The sequence below is a fragment of the Ambystoma mexicanum genome, unplaced genomic scaffold (genome assembly GCF_040938575.1).
Source record: "Ambystoma mexicanum isolate Mex_15411 unplaced genomic scaffold, UKY_AmexF1_1 Mex_scaf84, whole genome shotgun sequence".
NCBI classification, from domain to species: Eukaryota; Metazoa; Chordata; class Amphibia; order Caudata; family Ambystomatidae; genus Ambystoma; species Ambystoma mexicanum.
Genome location: NW_027182504.1, coordinates 646949 through 665146, shown reverse-complemented (window position 1 = coordinate 665146; position 18198 = coordinate 646949). Strand labels below are relative to the sequence as shown.

Sequence of the window (18198 nt, the reverse complement as noted above, 5' to 3'; positions counted from 1 at the left end):
CAGTAGAGAAGCAGTTACATTTTGCAGAATTTGTGCATTTGACAAAAGATTTTTTTTCCATGTTCCAAGATCTACATGTGATACGAAATGTATGAATTCTTGCAATGGAAACCTCACTGTATTTTACCAAGGCAGATAAAGGACATCCTTCGCACCCCATATACTTATAAGGAAGGTTTGGTGGCTGAAAATGCATTGCTTTGATGGTGATTGCATGTTGCTTCCACTTTGTACATATTACTGAATAAATAAAGGTGAACATTTCAGAAATGGGGGTATAGCTCAGGGGTAGAGCATTTCACTACAGATCAAAAGGTCCCTAGTTCAAATCTGGGTGCCCCCTTGTCCAACTGTTTTTCCTGTAGAAATATTTTTTTAATTAAATAAATTGAAGTAAACATTTACAATCTTAGCTTTTGATGTAATGAGGAACACATTTCTACATTTGAAATACTCCTGAAACATAGGGTAAACACCATGAAACTGTTTAGGATTTCTTCATATGATACAAGCTGCGTTGTACATTCACCCAAGTTCTACTGGTGATATTATCAGTTTGAAATAGTCCATTGGAAGCTCATATGAATGTTATAAAACTGTGGTGGAAACCAATAATATGCCCTTAATGAAATGTATTAATTTGTACAGCTGACCAGAAGTGCACTGATGTCATTAGTTCTACAAGTTCCATACAGTCACCCACTCTATCACCTTTTTAAAAAAGGGCAGTTTTCAGCATTCAAGGGTTTAACTCAGTGGTAGAGCGTAGGAGTGCAGTTCAAGAAGTCCCTGTTTCATAACCATATACCCTCGTCAATAGATCCTGTTAAAATGTTTTTCAACCCAATGCACTGTAAGAAACAATAGGATATATCTTCATTTCATATAAAAAACAATGAACAATTGGGTTTAATTATGCTCTTAGCACAAAATCAACAAACTGCAGTAGAGAAGCAGTTACCTTTTGGCAGAATTTTTGCATTTGACAAAAGATTTTTTTTCCATGTTCCAAGATCTACATGTGATACGAAATGTATGAATTCTTGCAATGGAAACCTCACTGTATTTTACCAAGGCAGATAAAGGACATCCTTTACACCCCATATACTTATAAGGAGGGTTTGGTGGCTGAAAATGCATTGCTTTGATGGTGATTGCATGTTGCTTCCACTTTGTACATATTACTGAATTAATAAAGGTGAACTTTTCAGAACTGGGGGTATAGCTCAGTGGTAGAGCATTTGACTGCAGATCAAGAGGTCCCTAGTTGAAATCTGGGTGCCCCCTTGTTCAACTGTTTTACCTGTAGAAATATTATTTTAATTACATAAATTGAAGAAAACATTTACAATCTTAGCATTTTATGTAATGAGCAACATATTTCTACATTTGAAATACTCCTGATCATCTCCTGAAACATAGGGTAAACACCATGAAACTGTTTAGGATTTCTTCATATGATACATGCTGTGTTTTACATTCACCCAAGTTCTACTGGTGATATGATTAGTTTGAAATAGTCCATTGGAAGCTCATATTAATGTTATAAAACTGTGGTGGAAACCAATAAGATGCCCTTAATGAAATGTATTAATTTGTACAGCTGACCAGAAGTGCACTGATGTTATTAGTTCTACAAGTTCCATACAGTCACCCACTTTATCACCTTTTTAAAAAAGGGCAATTTTCAGCATTCAAGGGTTTATGTCAGTGGTAGAGCGTAGGAGTGCTTTTCAAGAAGTCCCTGTTTCATAACCATATACCCACTTCAATAGATCCTGTTAAAATGTTTTTCAACCCAATGCACTTTAAGAAACAATAGGATATATCATCATTTCATATACAAAACAATGAACAATTGGGTTTAACTATGCTCTTAGCACAAAATCAACAAACTGCAGTAGAGAAGCAGTTACATTTTGCAGAATTTGTGCATTTGACAAAAGATTTTTTTCCATGTTCCAAGATCTACATGTGATACGAAATGTATGAATTCTTGCAATGGAAACCTCACTGTATTTTACCAAGGCAGATAAAGGACATCCATCGCACCCCATATACTTATAAGGAGGGTTTGGTGGCTGAAAATGCATTGCTTTGATGGTGATTGCATGTTGTTTGCACTTTGTACATATTACTGAATTAATAAAGGTGAACTTCTCAAAATTGGGGGTATAGCTCAGTGGTAGAGCATTTGACTGCAGTTCAAGAGGTCCCTAGTTGAAATCTGGGTGCCCTCTTGTTCAACTGTTTTACCTGTAGAAAAAAAACATTTACACTCTTAGCATTTGATGTAATGAGCAACACATTTCTCCATTTGAAATACTCCTGAAACATAGGGTAAACACCATGAAACTGTTTAGGATTCCTTCATATGATACAAGCTGTGTTTTACATTCACCCAAGTTCTACTGGTGATATTATCAGTTTGAAATAGTCCATTGGAAGCTCATATGAATGTTATAAAACTGTGGTGGAAACCAATAATATGCCCTTAATGAAATGTATTAATTTGTACAGCTGACCAGAAGTGCACTGATTTTATTAGTTCTACAAGTTCCATACAGTCACCCACTCTATCACCTTTTTAAAAAAGGGCAGTTTTCAGCATTCAAGGGTTTAACTCAGTGGTAGAGCGTAGGAGTGCAGTTCAAGAAGTCCCTGTTTCATAACCATATACCCTCTTCAATAGATCCTGTTAAAATGTTTTTCAACCCAATGCACTGTAAGAAACAATAGGATATATCATCATTTCATATACAAAACAATGAACAATTGGGTTTAACTATGCTCTTAGCACAACATCAACAAACTGCAGTAGAGAAGCAGTTACATTTTGCAGAATTTGTGCATTTAACAAAAGATTTTTTTTTCCATGTTCCAAGATCTACATGTGATACGAAATGTATGAATCCTTGCAATGGAAACCTCACTGTATTTTACCAAGGCAGATAAAGGACATCTTTTGTACCCCTTATACTTATAAGGAGGGTTTGGTGGCTGAAAATGCATTGCTTTGATGGTGATTGCATGTTGCTTCCACTTTGTACATATTACTGAATAAATAAAGGTGAACATTTCAGAAATGGGGATAAAGCTCAGTGATAGAGCATTTCTCTGCAGATCAAGAGGTCCCTAGTTCAAATCTGGGTGCCCCCTTGTTCAGCTGTTTTACCTGTAGAAATATTTTTTAAATAAATTGAAGAAAACATTTACAATCTTAGCATTTTATGTAATGAGCAACACATTTCTACATTTGAAATACTCCTGATCATCTCCTGAAACATAGGGTAAACACCATGAAACTGTTTAGGATTTCTTCATATGATACAAGCTGTGTTTTACATTCATCCAAGTTCTACTGGTGATATTATCAGTTGGTAATAGTCCATTGGAAGCTCATATGAATGTAATAAAACTGTGGTGGAAACCAATAATATGCCCTTAATGAAATGTATTAATTTGTACAGCTGACCAGAAGTGCACTGATGTCATTAGTTTTACAAGTTCCATACAGTCACCCACTCTATCACCATTTTAAAAAAAGGGCAGTTTTCAGCATTCAAGGGTTTAACTCAGTGGTAGAGCATAGGAGTGCAGTTCAAGAAATCCCTGTTTCATAACCATACACCCTCGTCACTAGATCCTGTTAAAATGTTTTTCAACCCAATGTACTGTAAGAAACAAAAGGATATATCATCATTTCATATAAAAACAATGAACAATTGGGTTTAACTATGCTCTTAGCAGAAAATCAACAAACTGCAGTAGAGAAGCAGTTACGTTTTGCAGAATTTGTGCATTTGACGAAAGTTTTTTTTTCCATGTTCCAAGATCTACATGTGATACGAAATGTATGAATTCTTGCAATGGAAACCTCACTGTATTTTACCAAGGCAGATAAAGGACATCTTTTGTACCCCTTATACTAATAAGGAGGGTTTGGTGGCTGAAAATGCATTGCTTTGATGGTGATTGCATGTTGCTTCCACTTTGTACATATTACTGAATAAGTAAAGTTGAACATTTCAGAAATGGGGTTATAGCTCAGGGGTAGAGCATTTCACTGCAGATCAAGAGGTCACTAGTTCAATTCTGGGTGCCCCCTTATCCAACTATTTTACCTGTAGAAATATTTTTTTAATTAAATAAATTGAAGTAAACATTTACAATCTTAGCATTTTATGTAATGAGCAACACATTTCTACATTTGAAATACTCCTGATCATCACCTGAAACATAGGGTAGACACCATTAAGATGTTTAGGATTTCTTCATATGATATAAGCTGTGCTTTACATTCACCCAAGTTCTACTGGTGATATGATCAGTTTGAACTAGTCCATTGGAAGCTCATGTGAATGTTATAAAACTGTGGTGGAAACCAATAATATGCCCTTAATGAAATGTATTAATTTGTACAGATGACCAGAAGTGCACTGATGTCATTAGTTCTACAAGTTCCATACAGTCACCCACGCTATCACCTTTTTAAAAAAGGCCAGTTTTCAACATTGAATGGTTTATGTCAGTAGTAGAGCGTAGGAGTGTAGTTCAAGAAGTCCCTGTTTCATAACCATATACCCTCTTCAATAGATCCTGTTAAAATGTTTTTCAACCCAATGCACTGTAAGAAACAATAGGATATATCATCATTTCATATACAAAACAATGAACAATTGGGTTTAACTATGCTCTTAGCACAACATCAACAAACTGCAGTAGAGAAGCAGTTACATTTTGCAGAATTTGTGCATTTGACAAAAGATTTTTTTTCCATGTTCCAAGATCTACATGTGATACGAAATGTATGAATTCTTGCAATGGAAACCTCACTGTATTTTACCAAGGCAGATAAAGGACATCCTTCGCACCCCATATACTTATAAGGAAGGTTTGGTGGCTGAAAATGCATTGCTTTGATGGTGATTGCATGTTGCTTCCACTTTGTACATATTACTGAATAAATAAAGGTGAACATTTCAGAAATGGGGGTATAGCTCAGGGGTAGAGCATTTCACTACAGATCAAAAGGTCCCTAGTTCAAATCTGGGTGCCCCCTTGTCCAACTGTTTTTCCTGTAGAAATATTTTTTTAATTAAATAAATTGAAGTAAACATTTACAATCTTAGCTTTTGATGTAATGAGGAACACATTTCTACATTTGAAATACTCCTGAAACATAGGGTAAACACCATGAAACTGTTTAGGATTTCTTCATATGATACAAGCTGCGTTGTACATTCACCCAAGTTCTACTGGTGATATTATCAGTTTGAAATAGTCCATTGGAAGCTCATATGAATGTTATAAAACTGTGGTGGAAACCAATAATATGCCCTTAATGAAATGTATTAATTTGTACAGCTGACCAGAAGTGCACTGATGTCATTAGTTCTACAAGTTCCATACAGTCACCCACTCTATCACCTTTTTAAAAAAGGGCAGTTTTCAGCATTCAAGGGTTTAACTCAGTGGTAGAGCGTAGGAGTGCAGTTCAAGAAGTCCCTGTTTCATAACCATATACCCTCGTCAATAGATCCTGTTAAAATGTTTTTCAACCCAATGCACTGTAAGAAACAATAGGATATATCTTCATTTCATATAAAAAACAATGAACAATTGGGTTTAATTATGCTCTTAGCACAAAATCAACAAACTGCAGTAGAGAAGCAGTTACCTTTTGGCAGAATTTTTGCATTTGACAAAAGATTTTTTTTCCATGTTCCAAGATCTACATGTGATACGAAATGTATGAATTCTTGCAATGGAAACCTCACTGTATTTTACCAAGGCAGATAAAGGACATCCTTTACACCCCATATACTTATAAGGAGGGTTTGGTGGCTGAAAATGCATTGCTTTGATGGTGATTGCATGTTGCTTCCACTTTGTACATATTACTGAATTAATAAAGGTGAACTTTTCAGAACTGGGGGTATAGCTCAGTGGTAGAGCATTTGACTGCAGATCAAGAGGTCCCTAGTTGAAATCTGGGTGCCCCCTTGTTCAACTGTTTTACCTGTAGAAATATTATTTTAATTACATAAATTGAAGAAAACATTTACAATCTTAGCATTTTATGTAATGAGCAACATATTTCTACATTTGAAATACTCCTGATCATCTCCTGAAACATAGGGTAAACACCATGAAACTGTTTAGGATTTCTTCATATGATACATGCTGTGTTTTACATTCACCCAAGTTCTACTGGTGATATGATTAGTTTGAAATAGTCCATTGGAAGCTCATATTAATGTTATAAAACTGTGGTGGAAACCAATAATATGCCCTTAATGAAATGTATTAATTTGTACAGCTGACCAGAAGTGCACTGATGTTATTAGTTCTACAAGTTCCATACAGTCACCCACTTTATCACCTTTTTAAAAAAGGGCAATTTTCAGCATTCAAGGGTTTATGTCAGTGGTAGAGCGTAGGAGTGCTTTTCAAGAAGTCCCTGTTTCATAACCATATACCCACTTCAATAGATCCTGTTAAAATGTTTTTCAACCCAATGCACTTTAAGAAACAATAGGATATATCATCATTTCATATACAAAACAATGAACAATTGGGTTTAACTATGCTCTTAGCACAAAATCAACAAACTGCAGTAGAGAAGCAGTTACATTTTGCAGAATTTGTGCATTTGACAAAAGATTTTTTTCCATGTTCCAAGATCTACATGTGATACGAAATGTATGAATTCTTGCAATGGAAACCTCACTGTATTTTACCAAGGCAGATAAAGGACATCCATCGCACCCCATATACTTATAAGGAGGGTTTGGTGGCTGAAAATGCATTGCTTTGATGGTGATTGCATGTTGTTTGCACTTTGTACATATTACTGAATTAATACAGATGAACTTCTCAAAATTGGGGGTATAGCTCAGTGGTAGAGCATTTGACTGCAGTTCAAGAGGTCCCTAGTTGAAATCTGGGTGCCCTCTTGTTCAACTGTTTTACCTGTAGAAAAAAAACATTTACACTCTTAGCATTTGATGTAATGAGCAACACATTTCTCCATTTGAAATACTCCTGAAACATAGGGTAAACACCATGAAACTGTTTAGGATTCCTTCATATGATACAAGCTGTGTTTTACATTCACCCAAGTTCTACTGGTGATATTATCAGTTTGAAATAGTCCATTGGAAGCTCATATGAATGTTATAAAACTGTGGTGGAAACCAATAATATGCCCTTAATGAAATGTATTAATTTGTACAGATGACCAGAAGTGCACTGATGTCATTAGTTCTACAAGTTCCATGCAGTCACCCACTCTATCACCTTTTTAAAAAAGGGCAGTTTTCAGCATTCAAGGGTTTAACTCAGTGGTAGAGCGTAGGAGTGCAGTTCAAGAAGTCCCTGTTTCATAACCATATACCTTCGTCAATAGATCCTGTTAAAATGTTTTTCAACCCAATGCACTGTAAGAAACAATAGGATATATCATTTCATATAAAAAACAATGAACAATTGGGTTTAACTATGCTCTTAGCACAAAATCAACAAACTGCAGTAGAGAAGTAGTTACGTTTTGCAGAATTTGTGCATTTGACAAAAGTTTTTTTTCCATGTTCCAAGATCTACATGTGATACGAAATGTATGAATTCTTGCAATGGAAACCTCACTGTATTTTACCAAGACAGATAAAGGACATCTTTTGTACCCCTTATACTTATAAGGAGGGTTTGGTGGCTGAAAATGCATTGCTTTGATGTTGATTGCATGTTGCTTCCACTTTGTACATATTACTGAATAAATAAAGGTGAACATTTCAGAAATGGCGGTATAGCTCAGGGGTAGTGCATTTCACTGCAGATCAAAAGGTCCCTAGTTCAAATCTGGATGCCCCCTTGTCCAGCTGTTTTACCTGTAGAAATATTTTTTTAATTAAATAAATTGAAGTAATCATTTACAATCTTAGCATTTTATGTAATGAGCAACACATTTCTACATTTGAAATACTCCTGATCATCACCTGAAACATAGGGTAAACACCATTAAGCTGTTTAGGATTTCTTCGTATGATACAAGCTGTGTTTTACATTCACCCAAGTTCTACTGGTGATATGATTAGTTTGAAATAGTCCATTGGAAGCTCATATGAATGTTATAAAACTGTGGTGGAAACCAATAATATGCCCTTAATGAAATGTATTAATTTGTACAGATGACCAGAAGTGAACTGATATCATTAGTTCTACAAGTTCCATAAAGTCACCCACTCTATCACCTTTTTATAAAAGTGCAGTTTTCAACATTGAAGGGTTTATGTCAGTGGTAGAGCGTAGGACTGTAGTTCAAGAAGTCCCTGTTTCATAACCATATACCCTCTTCAATAGATCCTGTTAAAATGTTTTTCAACCCAATGCACTGTAAGAAACAATAGGATATATCATCATTTCATATACAAAACAATTAACAATTGGGTTTAACTATGCTCTTAGCACAACATCAACAAACTGCAGTAGAGAAGCAGTTACATTTTGCAGAATTTGTGCATTTAACAAAAGATTTTTTTTTCCATGTTCCAAGATCTACATGTGATACGAAATGTATGAATCCTTGCAATGGAAACCTCACTGTATTTTACCAAGGCAGATAAAGGACATCTTTTGTACCCCTTATACTTATAAGGAGGGTTTGGTGGCTGAAAATGCATTGCTTTGATGGTGATTGCATGTTGCTTCCACTTTGTACATATTACTGAATAAATAAAGGTGAACATTTCAGAAATGGGGATATAGCTCAGTGATAGAGCATTTCTCTGCAGATCAAGAGGTCCCTAGTTCAAATCTGGGTGCCCCCTTGTTCAGCTGTTTTACCTGTAGAAATATTTTTTAAATAAATTGAAGAAAACATTTACAATCTTAGCATTTTATGTAATGAGCAACACATTTCTACATTTGAAATACTCCTGATCATCTCCTGAAACATAGGGTAAACACCATGAAACTGTTTAGGATTTCTTCATATGATACAAGCTGTGTTTTACATTCATCCAAGTTCTACTGGTGATATTATCAGTTGGTAATAGTCCATTGGAAGCTCATATGAATGTAATAAAACTGTGGTGGAAACCAATAATATGCCCTTAATGAAATGTATTAATTTGTACAGCTGACCAGAAGTGCACTGATGTCATTAGTTTTACAAGTTCCATACAGTCACCCACTCTATCACCATTTTAAAAAAAGGGCAGTTTTCAGCATTCAAGGGTTTAACTCAGTGGTAGAGCATAGGAGTGCAGTTCAAGAAATCCCTGTTTCATAACCATACACCCTCGTCACTAGATCCTGTTAAAATGTTTTTCAACCCAATGTACTGTAAGAAACAAAAGGATATATCATCATTTCATATAAAAACAATGAACAATTGGGTTTAACTATGCTCTTAGCAGAAAATCAACAAACTGCAGTAGAGAAGCAGTTACGTTTTGCAGAATTTGTGCATTTGACGAAAGTTTTTTTTTCCATGTTCCAAGATCTACATGTGATACGAAATGTATGAATTCTTGCAATGGAAACCTCACTGTATTTTACCAAGGCAGATAAAGGACATCTTTTGTACCCCTTATACTAATAAGGAGGGTTTGGTGGCTGAAAATGCATTGCTTTGATGGTGATTGCATGTTGCTTCCACTTTGTACATATTACTGAATAAGTAAAGTTGAACATTTCAGAAATGGGGTTATAGCTCAGGGGTAGAGCATTTCACTGCAGATCAAGAGGTCACTAGTTCAATTCTGGGTGCCCCCTTATCCAACTATTTTACCTGTAGAAATATTTTTTTAATTAAATAAATTGAAGTAAACATTTACAATCTTAGCATTTTATGTAATGAGCAACACATTTCTACATTTGAAATACTCCTGATCATCACCTGAAACATAGGGTAGACACCATTAAGATGTTTAGGATTTCTTCATATGATATAAGCTGTGCTTTACATTCACCCAAGTTCTACTGGTGATATGATCAGTTTGAACTAGTCCATTGGAAGCTCATGTGAATGTTATAAAACTGTGGTGGAAACCAATAATATGCCCTTAATGAAATGTATTAATTTGTACAGATGACCAGAAGTGCACTGATGTCATTAGTTCTACAAGTTCCATACAGTCACCCACGCTATCACCTTTTTAAAAAAGGCCAGTTTTCAACATTGAATGGTTTATGTCAGTAGTAGAGCGTAGGAGTGTAGTTCAAGAAGTCCCTGTTTCATAACCATATACCCTCTTCAATAGATCCTGTTAAAATGTTTTTCAACCCAATGCACTGTAAGAAACAATAGGATATATCATCATTTCATATACAAAACAATGAACAATTGGGTTTAACTATGCTCTTAGCACAACATCAACAAACTGCAGTAGAGAAGCAGTTACATTTTGCAGAATTTGTGCATTTGACAAAAGATTTTTTTTCCATGTTCCAAGATCTACATGTGATACGAAATGTATGAATTCTTGCAATGGAAACCTCACTGTATTTTACCAAGGCAGATAAAGGACATCCTTCGCACCCCATATACTTATAAGGAAGGTTTGGTGGCTGAAAATGCATTGCTTTGATGGTGATTGCATGTTGCTTCCACTTTGTACATATTACTGAATAAATAAAGGTGAACATTTCAGAAATGGGGGTATAGCTCAGGGGTAGAGCATTTCACTACAGATCAAAAGGTCCCTAGTTCAAATCTGGGTGCCCCCTTGTCCAACTGTTTTTCCTGTAGAAATATTTTTTTAATTAAATAAATTGAAGTAAACATTTACAATCTTAGCTTTTGATGTAATGAGGAACACATTTCTACATTTGAAATACTCCTGATCATCACCTGAAACATAGGGTAAACACCATGAAACTGTTCAGGATTTCTTCATATGATACAAGCTGCGTTGTACATTCACCCAAGTTCTACTGGTGATATTATCAGTTTGAAATAGTCCATTGGAAGCTCATATGAATGTTATAAAACTGTGGTGGAAACCAATAATATGCCCTTAATGAAATGTATTAATTTGTACAGCTGACCAGAAGTGCACTGATGTCATTAGTTCTACAAGTTCCATACAGTCACCCACTCTATCACCTTTTTAAAAAAGGGCAGTTTTCAGCATTGAAGGGTTTAACTCAGTGGTAGAGCGTAGGAGTGCAGTACAAGAAGTCCCTGTTTCATGACCATATACCCTCGTCAATAGATCCTGTTAAAATGTTTTTCAACCCAATGCACTGTAAGAAACAATAGGATATATCTTCATTTCATATAAAAAACAATGAACAATTGGGTTTAATTATGCTCTTAGCACAAAATCAACAAACTGCAGTAGAGAAGCAGTTACCTTTTGGCAGAATTTTTGCATTTGACAAAAGATTTTTTTTCCATGTTCCAAGATCTACATGTGATACGAAATGTATGAATTCTTGCAATGGAAACCTCACTGTATTTTACCAAGGCAGATAAAGGACATCCTTCGCACCCCATATACTTATAAGGAGGGTTTGGTGGCTGAAAATGCTTTGCTTTGATGGTGATTGCATGTTGCTTGCACTTTGTACATATTACTGAATTAATAAAGGTGCACTTTTCAGAACTGGGGGTATAGCTCAGTGGTAGAGCATTTGACTGCAGATCAAGAGGTCCCTAGTTGAAATCTGGGTGCCCCCTTGTTCAACTGTTTTACCTGTAGAAATATTATTTTAATTACATAAATTGAAGAAAACATTTACAATCTTAGCATTTTATGTAATGAGCAACACATTTCTACATTTGAAATACTCCTGATCATCTCCTCAAACATAGGGTAAACACCATGAAACTGTTTAGGATTTCTTCATATGATACGTGCTGTGTTTTACATTCACCCAAGTTCTACTGGTGATATGATTAGTTTGAAATAGTCCATTGGAAGCTCATATGAATGTTATAAAACTGTGGTGGAAAATAATAATATGCCCTTAATGAAATGTATTAATTTGTACAGCTGACCAGAAGTGCACTGATTTTATTAGTTCTACAAGTTCCATACAGTCACCCACTCTATCACCTTTTTAAAATAGGGCAATTTTCAGCATTCAAGGGTTTATGTCAGTGGTAGAGCGTAGGAGTGCCTTTCAAGAAGTCCCTGTTTCATAACCATATACCCTCTTCAATAGATCATGTTAAAATGTTTTCAACCCAATGCACTGTAAGAAACAATAGGATATATCATCATTTCATATACAAAACAATGAAGAATTGGGTTTAACTATGCTCTTAGCACAAAATCAACAAACTGCAGTAGAGAAGCAGTTACATTTTGCAGAATTTGTGCATTTGACAAAAGATTTTTTTTCCATGTTCGAAGATCTACATGTGATACGAAATGTATGAATTCTTCCAATGGAAACCTCACTGTATTTTACCAAGGCAGATAAAGGACATCCTTCACACCCCTTATACTTATAAGGAGGGTTTGGTGGCTGAACATGCATTGCTTTGATGGTGATTGCATGTTGCTTCCACTTTGTACATATTACTGAATAAATAAAGGTGAACATTTCAGAAATGGGGGGACAGCTCAGGGGTAGAGCATTTCACTGCAGATCAAAAGGTCCCTAGTTCAAATTTGGGTGCCCCCTTGTCCAACTGTTTTACCTGTAGAAATATTTTTTTAATTAAATAAATTGAAGTAATCATTTACAATCTTAGCATTTTATGTAATGAGCAACACATTTCTACATTTGAAATACTCCTGATTATCACCTGAAACATAGGGTAAACACCATTAAGCTGTTTAGGATTTCTTCGTATGATACAAGCTGTGTTGTACATTCACCCAAGTTCTACTGGTGATATTATCAGTTTGAAATAGTCCATTGGAAGCTCATATGAATGTTATAAAACTGTGGTGGAAACCAATAATATGCCCTTAATGAAATGTATTAATTTGTACAGCTTACCAGAAGTGCACTGATGTCATTAGTTCTACAAGTTCCATACAGTCACCCACTCTATCACCTTTTTAAAAAAAGGGCAGTTTTCAGCATTGAAGGGTTTAACTCAGTGGTAGAGCGTAGGAGTGCAGTACAAGAAGTCCCTGTTTCATGACCATATACCCTCGTCAATAGATCCTGTTAAAATGTTTTTCAACCCAATGCACTGTAAGAAACAATAGGATATATCTTCATTTCATATAAAAACAATGAACAATTGGGTTTAATTATGCTCTTAGCACAAAATCAACAAACTGCAGGAGAGAAGCAGTTACCTTTTGGCAGAATTTTTGCATTTGACAAAAGATTTTTTTTCCATGTTCCAAGATCTACATGTGATACGAAATGTATGAATTCTTGCAATGGAAACCTCACTGTATTTGTATTTATTTATTTATTTGTATTGCGCACCTTGCCCGGTGGCTTGCGGGCGCATGTTTAGTAGGCAGTTACAAGTTGCAGAGGAGAAGTTACAGGTTCCAGGAGAAGAGGTTAACAGTTACATAGGTAGTGATACAGTATAACATGAACGGTGAAAATGACAATGATACAGTATAACATAACGGGTGAAAATGACATAGATAATAACAACAAAGTAGCAGTACCCAAGGTTACAGTAGAAGGGTACGCGCTGTGAGCAGTTACAAATTTACAGGATGTCTTGTTCCCGTAACCAAAGTTTAGCTTTGGTTTTGAATACGTGGCAAAGCGGAATGTTCCTTAGTGCATTGGGGAGTGAGTTCCAGAGCTTGGCAGCAAGGACCGGAAAACTTGACCCTCCTGCCGAGCGTAATTTGAAGCTGGGGATGTCCAAAGTGTGCGCCTGGGCAGCTCTCAAGGGTCTGGTGGCTGTGTGATGCGAGAAACGTGATATTAAGTAGGCTGGAGCTGCATTGTTCTGTGCCTTGTGTGTGAGCACAAGTGATTTGAGTGATATGCGGTGCAAGATAGGTGACCACTGGATGTTGCGTCTGATAGTGGCTATATGATTCCGTCTACGTATGTTGAATGCTGCCCTAATGGCGTTGTTTTGTGTGACCTGTAGTTTGTCCAGATTTCTTTGGCTCGTCCCAAGGTATAGGGCATTGCAATAGTCTATTTTGGATAAGATGAGGGTTCTCGCGAGGGTCAGACAATTGTCTGGAGTCAGGAATGGCCTGCAGGCTGTAATCAATTTGCAGGTGTAGGACGATGCAGAGACAACTGCATTGGTTTGTCGTGTGAGGGACAGGGTAGAATCAAGGTAGATTCCTAGAGATTTGGTGACATTGGCCACTTTGATGTCAATCCCGTCAATAGTGAAGGAATTGTAGTTGGCGTCAAGTTTCGCGAGTTTAGTTTGGGAGCCCAGGATGATTAACTCTGTTTTTTCGTCGTTAAGGCAGAGCCCATGATTGGCCATCCAGGCCTGGATGACGGAGTAGACCGTATTAAGAGATTTTGAATCGGTTACAAAATCACCAGTGATAGGGATGAGTATCTGGGTGTCATCCGCATAATTAGTGTAGGAGACACCCAGATAATCAAGGATATCAAAGAGTGGTTTAGTAAACACATTGTAAAGGGTGGGAGATACACAGGATCCTTGTGGGACTCCACAGGGGACGTGGGAGGGGTCAGCCGCTGCTAGTGGAGAGAAGACCCTCATGGTTCTGTTGGCAAGGAATGAACTGATCCAAGAAGTGGCTGCTTCCGAGAAGTGGGCTGCGATTTTGAGATGATGACAGAGAATTTGGTGGTCAACCAGGTCGAAGGCAGCTGAGAGATCAAGGAGGAGCAGGAGTGCCAATTTGCCCTTGTCTTTCAGGTCCTCGATTTGGGTTTTCAGGTCCAGTAAAGCTGTCTCAGTGCCATGCCTGGGACGGAAACCAGATTGTCTCAGCCCTAGTAGATTGTTGCGTTCGAGATACTCCTGGATTTGGAGATAGGCTGCGCGGTCAAGGATTTTAAGCAGGAAAGGCACAGTGGTGATGGGCCTGTAGTTTGAAGGGTTGCTGGGGTCAAGATTGGCTTTTTTAATTAATGGTATGACCCAGGCATCCTTAAGGTTGTCAGGTACGGTGCTTGATTCAAAGGAGGCATTTATGAAGGAGGTAATAAATGGGGCGAGCTTGGGTGCGGCTTCCTTAATGATGACAGCGGGGCATGCATCACCTTGGCAATTGGAAGGTTTTAGTTTAGATATAATGATTTCTACTTCCTTGATGGAGAGGGGAGAGAAGCTGAATGGTTTGAAGTTGTGATTGAGTGCTTGTATTTTATAATTCAGGGTGGTGCTCGTTGAACTTGAGAGGTAGTTTTTTTTTGCTTTGATTTTAGTTTGGAGAGTGGTGATTTTGTCTAGTAAAGCATTTTGGATGTTTGTACACCAATCAGTGTCAGGGGTACACTTATTGAGAGGAGCGATAGGGGACTCCAGTTCCTTAAGTATCTTAAACAGTTCCTTAGTGTTAGAGCGGACTTGGGTGATTCTTTTATTATAAGCTTCCTTTTTGGCAGCAAGGATGGCTTCTTTATAGGCCAGGGTGGCTAGCGTAAGATTATTTTTGTTGGCCAGGGAGGGGATACTTTTCCATGAGGCCTCTGCTTTTCTTTTTTCTTTGCGTAGGTCACGTAGTTGCGGAGTGAACCAAGAGTTCAAGTGGGTCCGTGGTTTTTGTTTACGCAGTTTGATAGGGGCGATAGTATTAAGGGCTTTTAGCATAACACGATTATAAGTGTCTACTAATGCTGTGGGGTCAGTGCAGGACTCTGAAGCTGCGTGCAATAATGGGAGGATGAGTGGTAAGAGTTTCTCAACAGTGATGTCTTTTTTTTTTATTTTACCAAGGCAGATAAAGGACATCCTTCGCACCCCATATACTTATAAGGAGGGTTTGGTGGCTGAAAATGCTTTGCTTTGATGGTGATTGCATGTTGCTTGCACTTTGTACATATTACTGAATTAATAAAGGTGCACTTTTCAGAACTTGGGGTATAGCTCAGTGGTAGAGCATTTGACTGCAGATCAAGAGGTCCCTAGTTGAAATCTGGGTGCCCCCTTGTTCAACTGTTTTACCTGTAGAAATATTATTTTAATTACATAAATTGAAGAAAACATTTACAATCTTAGCATTTTATGTAATGAGCAACACATTTCTACATTTGAAATACTCCTGATCATCTCCTCAAACATAGGGTAAACACCATGAAACTGTTTAGGATTTCTTCATATGATACATGCTGTGTTTTACATTCACCCAAGTTCAACTGGTGATATGATTAGTTTGAAATAGTCCATTGGAAGCTCATATGAATGTTATAAAACTGTGGTGGAAACCAATAATATGCCCTTAATGAAATGTATTAATTTGTACAGCTGACCAGAAGTGCACTGATTTTATTAGTTCTACAAGTTCCATACAGTCACCCACTCTATCACCTTTTTAAAATAGGGCAATTTTCAGCATTTAAGGGTTTATGTCAGTGGTAGAGCGTAGGAGTGCTTTTCAAGAAGTCCCTGTTTCATAAAGATATACCCTCTTCAATAGATCCTGTTAAAATGTTTTCAACCCAATGCACTGTAAGAAACAATAGGATATATCATCATTTCATATACAAAACAATGAACAATTGGGTTTAACTATGCTCTTAGCACAAAATCAACAAACTGCAGTAGAGAAGCAGTTACATTTTGCAGAATTTGTGCATTTGAAAAAAGATTTTTTTTTTCCATGTTCGAAGATCTACATGTGATACGAAATGTATGAATTCTTGCAATGGAAACCTCACTGTATTTTACCAAGGCAGATAAAGGACATCTTTTGTACCCCTGATACTTATAAGGAGGGTTTGGTGGCTGAAAATGCATTGCTTTGATGGTGATTGCATGTTGCTTCCACTTTGTACATATTACTGAATAAATAAAGGTGAACATTTCAGAAATGGGGGGATAGCTCAGGGGTAGAGCATTTCACTGCAGATCAAAAGGTCCCTAGTTCAAATTTGGGTGCCCCCTTGTCCAACTGTTTTACCTGTAGAAATATTTTTTTAATTAAATAAATTGAAGTAAACATTTACAATCTTAGCATTTTATGTAATGAGCAACACATTTCTACATTTGAAATACTCCTGATCATCACCTGAAACATAGGGTAAACACCATGAAACTGTTCAGGATTTCTTCATATGATACAAGCTGCGTTGTACATTCACCCAAGTTCTACTGGTGATATTATCAGTTTGAAATAGTCCATTGGAAGCTCATATGAATGTTATAAAACTGTGGTGGAAACCAATAATATGCCCTTAATGAAATGTATTAATTTGTACAGCTGACCAGAAGTGCACTGATGTCATTAGTTCTACAAGTTCCATACAGTCACCCACTCCATCACCTTTTTAAAAAAGGGCAGTTTTCAGCATTGAAGGGTTTAACTCAGTGGTAGAGCGTAGGAGTGCAGTTCAAGAAGTCCCTGTTTCATAACCATATACCCTCTTCAACAGATCCTGTTAAAATGTTTTTCAACCCAATGCACTTTAAGAAACAATAGGATATATCATCATTTCATATACAAAACAATGAACAATTGGGTTTAACTATGCTCTTAGCACAAAATCAACAAACTGCAGTAGAGAAGCAGTTACATTTTGCAGAATTTGTGCATTTGACAAAAGATTTTTTTTCCATGTTCCTAGATCTACATGTGATACGAAATGTATGAATTCTTGCAATGGAAACCTCGCTGTATTTTACCAAGGCAGATAAAGGACATCCTTCGCACCCCATATACTTATAAGGAGGGTTTGGTGGCTGAAAATGCATTGCTTTGATGGTGATTGCATGTTGCTTGCACTTTGTACATATTACTGAATTAATAAAGGTGAACTTTTCAAAATTGGGGGTATAGCTCAGTGGTAGAGCATTTAACCGCAGATCAAGCGGTCCCTAGTTCAAATCTGGGTGCCCTCTTGTTCAACTGTTTTACCTGTAGAAAAAAACATTTACAATCTTAGCATTTGATGAAATGAGCAACACATTTCTACATTTGAAATACTCCTGAAACATATGGTAAACACCATGAAACTGTTTAGGATTTCTTCATATGATACAAGCTGTGTTTTACATTCACCCAAGTTCTACTGGTGATATTATCAGTTTGAAATAGTCCATTGGAAGCTCATATGAATGTTATAAAACTGTGGTGGAAACCAATAATATGCCCT

General features: G+C 36.7%; 6 non-coding genes across 6 annotated transcripts; all 6 read left to right on the top strand.

Annotated features, from left to right (window-relative positions):
* The first annotated feature begins 271 nt into the window (after positions 1-271).
* Positions 272-343, top strand: TRNAC-ACA (transfer RNA cysteine (anticodon ACA)). The gene has a single exon. It is a non-coding gene; the product is annotated as a tRNA-Cys (tRNA).
* Positions 344-1215: 872 nt separating this feature from the next.
* Positions 1216-1287, top strand: TRNAC-GCA (transfer RNA cysteine (anticodon GCA)). Its single transcript has one exon. It is a non-coding gene; the product is annotated as a tRNA-Cys (tRNA).
* Positions 1288-4990: 3703 nt separating this feature from the next.
* TRNAC-ACA (transfer RNA cysteine (anticodon ACA)) lies at positions 4991-5062 on the top strand. Its single transcript has one exon. It is a non-coding gene; the product is annotated as a tRNA-Cys (tRNA).
* Positions 5063-5934: 872 nt separating this feature from the next.
* On the top strand, positions 5935-6006 carry TRNAC-GCA (transfer RNA cysteine (anticodon GCA)). Its single transcript has one exon. It is a non-coding gene; the product is annotated as a tRNA-Cys (tRNA).
* A 4653-nt stretch (positions 6007-10659) lies between these two features.
* TRNAC-ACA (transfer RNA cysteine (anticodon ACA)) lies at positions 10660-10731 on the top strand. Its single transcript has one exon. It is a non-coding gene; the product is annotated as a tRNA-Cys (tRNA).
* An 883-nt stretch (positions 10732-11614) lies between these two features.
* TRNAC-GCA (transfer RNA cysteine (anticodon GCA)) lies at positions 11615-11686 on the top strand. Its single transcript has one exon. It is a non-coding gene; the product is annotated as a tRNA-Cys (tRNA).
* Positions 11687-18198: the final 6512 nt, after the last annotated feature.